This window comes from Gopherus flavomarginatus, chromosome 21 (genome assembly GCF_025201925.1).
Source record: "Gopherus flavomarginatus isolate rGopFla2 chromosome 21, rGopFla2.mat.asm, whole genome shotgun sequence".
NCBI lineage: Eukaryota > Metazoa > Chordata > Testudines > Testudinidae > Gopherus > Gopherus flavomarginatus.
This window is the reverse complement of record NC_066637.1, coordinates 539,087-543,664: the sequence shown is the minus strand read 5'-3', so window position 1 is coordinate 543,664 and position 4,578 is coordinate 539,087. Positions and strand designations below refer to the sequence as shown.

Genomic DNA, 4,578 nt, shown 5'->3' with positions numbered 1-4,578 from the left:
GAAGCCCCTAGAGCGCGAGGCCGGGGTCGCACCCCGCCCACACGCGAGGCCGCGCGCTCCCGGGTCTAGTGAGGGTCTTGTGCGGCACCCGTCTGCGCCCGCCGCCCGGGCCAGCCGCGGATCTCAGAGCTCCGCTCGCCTTCCTGGCACTGCGGCGCGGGCAAGTCTGACCTCCCGGGGGATTTTCACATGAACCCGCCCCAGCGCCAATGGGGTTTTTGTAAAACTCCCTAGAGTGGCCCATCTATACAGAGGAAGGGCCCAATGGCAGGAGACTCAGACACTATGTCCTCTGGCTTCAGCTCACCACACCTCACCTTACTATTACTTGTACTATCAGAGCACATGGGAGTCCCAGTCGTACACCAAGTCCCCATTGTGCTAGGTACTGGGCCTTTTTTATTTTGTTTTGTAATCTCTGCTGTTGACAAACTGGCTCTCCCATACTCTGTGCCCCTAGGACGCTTCCCTAAACGTGAGAACAGGAGGTATCCTGGGTTAACTAAAAGCTACAACCTTGCCACACTCTGAAGTACTTGCCCAGATGCATTTACATATATCAGCCAATATTTTTAAAAATCTGTTCCTAAAGATAGGTTCCTAAATACATATTCAATAATTCATTGATGTAAACATTCATTAACTCAGCTTTAAGGGTGCCTGGTGGTATCCTGTGCCTTCTACAATATCAAGTTCAGCAAAACTCAAAACTTCTGAAGACAAGGAAATGCAGAGCGAAGGTATGTGCCCACTAACCTTATCTCTGCCTCCCTGGAGCTGGCAATAGCTCCTGGAAATCATCTGTGTACATGACAGGTGCATTTGCTGTATTAGGTATAGTTGTATTGACTAGTGAAAGGATTAGTTGTGAATGTTATATGAAGTGATCTGGGAGGGTGTGTGTTTGAGCCCCTTTCCTAATCTATGTCTGTGTGATCAATGGAAAGAACTACATGTGTACCTTGAGAGACTCAGTATGCGTTACTTCAGCTGTGCTGTGCAGGTTGTTAGTAGAAGGGCCCAGGGGTCTCTGTGCCAGGAACTGTCAGCAGTTGGATGAGAGATGAGTGTGGTCTGTGATTTTAATGAAGGGTAAGTGCATATAGTGTTAGATGGCATTGTAGGTAAGGGTGAAAGTGTTGTAAAATGCACCAGATGTGGTGATCTTTCAATGAAGTAGGTTAAGTGTTTGAGGGTAGGGCAGGTGTAGATAGCTCCTGTACAATGTACAGGCAAGCCTGTGAGTATGTGTATTATCGATATCGCGTAGCATCGCTCAGAGATGGCAGAGATAAAGTTGCATGGGTGTTAAACTTTGCGTTGTCTGGTTTTCAAAACCTTAAGAAAGAGTTCTGCTGAACTCGACAATCTGGAAGGGCATGAGACACCAGGCAACTTTAACTCAGCATTAGTTACATTTTTTGTCAATGAGTTTCTAGTGTTCGTTTTTTTTTTTTTTAACAGAAAGAGAACCCCTAACCCTAACCCTAAGAGTTCGTGGTCATTTAGGCAGTTGTAATTATGTAAGTGTGCAGTTCAGACACTACTGTGGCCAGGTAACAGTAGTAGTAGTAATAATAATAATACCTAGCTCTTTCATCAGTAGGTCTCAAAGCATTTTACCAAGGAGGGAAACATCATTATCACCATTGTACAGATGGAAAAACTGAGGTACAGAGAGATGAAAGGGCTCTACATAGCCATCTGCAGCATAGGAAGCTCATAGAGATATGAAGTTGCTCATTCATCTCAATGTGATGTTCTCAGCTGAATGAGAATGTTCCAGTTGACAAGTATCAGAGGGGTAGCCATGTTAGTCTGGATCTGTAAAAGCAGCAAAGAGTCCTGTGGCACCTTATAGACTAACAGACGTTTTGGAGCATGAGCTTTCGTGGGTGAATACCCACTTCGTCAGATCCGAAGTGGGTATTCATCCACGAAAGCTCATGCTCCAAACGTCTGTTAGTCTATAAGGTGCCACAGGACTCTTTGCTGCTGTTCCAGGTAGATAAATGCAGCCTGAAACAATAGCTCTGAAATATGTAAGCTGTTCCACTTATCTCAAGTATCAGAGGGGTAGCCGTGTTAGTCTGGATCTGTAAAAGCAACAAAGAATCCTGTTGCACCTTATAGACTAACAGACGTTTTGGAGCATGAGCTTTCATGGGTGAATACCCACTTCGTCAGATGCATGTAGTGGAAATTTCCAGGGGCAGAGAGAGAGAGAGAGAGAGAGAGATATGCAGGCAAGCTAGAGATAATAAGCTAGTTCAATCAGCGAGGATGAGGCCCTGTTCTAGCAGTTGAGGTGTGAAAACCAAGGGAGGAGAAACTGGTTTTGTAATTGGCAAGCCATTCACAGTCTTTGTTTAATCCTGATTAATGAATGGCTTGCCAATTACAAAACCAGTTTCTCCTCCCTTGGTTTTCACACCTCAACTGCTAGAACAGGGCCTCATCCTCCCTGATTGAACTACCTCATTATCTGTAGCTTGCCTGCATATATATATACACCTGCCCCTGGAAATTTCCACTACATGCATCTGACGAAGTGGGTATTCACCCACGAAAGCTCATGCTCCAAAACGTCTGTTAGTCTATAAGGTGCCACAGGATTCTTTGTTGCTTCCACTTATCTCAGTGGTGTTCTCATATCTACTCCCCCATGCCAGTGCTTGAGAACCTGTGAATGCATCAGGCATGCCCATTCTCAACTACTGACCCCCGTCTCAGCAATGTGTTTTTGGTGCATGCTCCCAGCATGCCTGTTCTTACTAGGAGGCAGAGCTTCCCCAGATACTAGCTCACATAAGGGGACAGGAAGAGGGGCTCAGAGCCCTTTAGAGCAAAAAGGGCCCCCAGCTCCTGATTATCACATGAAGGACTAGGGAAAGGGGCTCTGACCCTAAGTGGGACGGAGCCCCCCAGATACTTACTATTGCATGGTGGCAAGGTTCCCCAAGATCCCAGCACACATACAGGAGGCGAGAATGTGAGGCTGACAGGCACCCTTTGCCCCAAACCCTTCGTTTCTTCCTGCCACTCACCTTCATGTCCACTCCTCCCAGTGTCCCACCTCTACCCTCCCACTTCCTCTGACAAGAGCCCCCAATCCCAAATTTGGATCACTATGTTGAGGAAGAGCCAAAATGGCTTTTGTAAAGGGATAATGTGGATAAGGATGATCCATTGGATATAGTACACTTGGACTTTCGGGAAAGCCTTTGACAAGGTCCCTCACCAAAGGCTCTTAAGCAGATTATGCAGTCATGGGATAAGAGAGAATCTCCTTTCATGGACTAGTAACTGGTTAAAAGATAGGAAACAAATGGTAGGAATTAACAGTCAGTTTTCAGAATGGAGGGAGGTAAATAGCGGGGTCTCCAAAGATTTGTACTGGGACCAATGCTGTTCAGCATATTAAAAAATGATCTCTCAAAGGGGTAAACAGTGAGGTGACAAAGTTAGCAGACAATACAAAATTACTCAAAATAGTTAAGAGGCAAGGTTGGGGAGGTAAAACTTTTTATTGGACCAACTTCTGTTGGTGAGAGAGACGAGCTTTTGAGCTACCCAGAGCTCAACCTCAGGTTTGGGATAGGTACTTAAAGTGTAACAGCTAAATATGAGGTTGAACAGATTGTTCAGTCTAAAGATGACTGGCAAGAGTTACAAAGGGATCTCCCAAAAGTGGATGACTGACCAAGAATGGGCCAATGAAATTCATCGTTGATAAAAGCAAAGTAATGCACGCTGAGAAAACATAATCGCAACTAAACATACAAAATGATGGGGCCTAAATTAGCTATTACTGCTCAATAAATAATCCGTTAGTCTTTAAGGTGCCACCAGACTCCTTGTTGTTTTTGCTCCATAAAGAGATCTTGGAGTCATTATGGATAGTTCTCTGAAAACATCTGCTCAATGTGGAGCGGCAGTCAAAAAAGCTAACAATGTTAGGAACCATTATGATATTTTCTATCTTATTATCTGTTCCTTTCCTAATGTCACTATATCAATCCATGGTATGCCCATGACTTAAGTACTGCATGCAGTTCTGGTCAGGGATGGCCTTACAGGTGGGCGCCGTGGTCAGGGAGGTGCCATGTGAGTGCAGTAAGCTGTTGGGCCTGGGCTGCCAGAGTGGAGGGTGAGTGCAGGCGAACCAAGGGCTGGGGGTGGGTAATGCCACTTGGAGCTGCCAGCCTGGTGGGGATGTACAGCCAGCAGGGCTTGCTCCTTCTTGCGGGCATAGGTAGTGGCTGCACACCTGCTGTCCTGCTTGGTGTTTGGGGATGTATGACCAGAGGAGTCCCCGGGCTCAGCAACACCTCATTGTGCAGCCTGTCTGGCTCTGGGGCCAGGAGCTGGTCCTCACACCCTGGACCCCACACTGTAGTTCGCAAACTCAAAGAAAGGGTGCCAAAATACAAATTCGCCCAGGGCACCATTTTTCCTAAGGCCAGCCCTGGTTTTGGTCACTTCAACTCAAAAAAGATGTCCTAGAATTAGAAACATTACAGAGAAGGGCAACAGAAATTATTAGGGGTATGGAACAGCTTTCATATGAGGAGAGAT

The 4,578-nt window shown here is 46.2% G+C and overlaps 1 protein-coding gene across 1 annotated transcript in view; it reads left to right on the top strand.

The window, feature by feature from the left end:
- The first annotated feature begins 421 nt into the window (after positions 1-421).
- PARK7 (Parkinsonism associated deglycase) overlaps positions 422-4,578 on the top strand; it is a 38,566-nt gene continuing 34,409 nt past the window's right edge. Inside the window, exon 1 of the mRNA XM_050931835.1 lies at positions 422-740. The gene's annotated coding sequence lies outside the window, so the exon portion shown is untranslated. The remainder of the gene's footprint in view (positions 741-4,578) is intronic.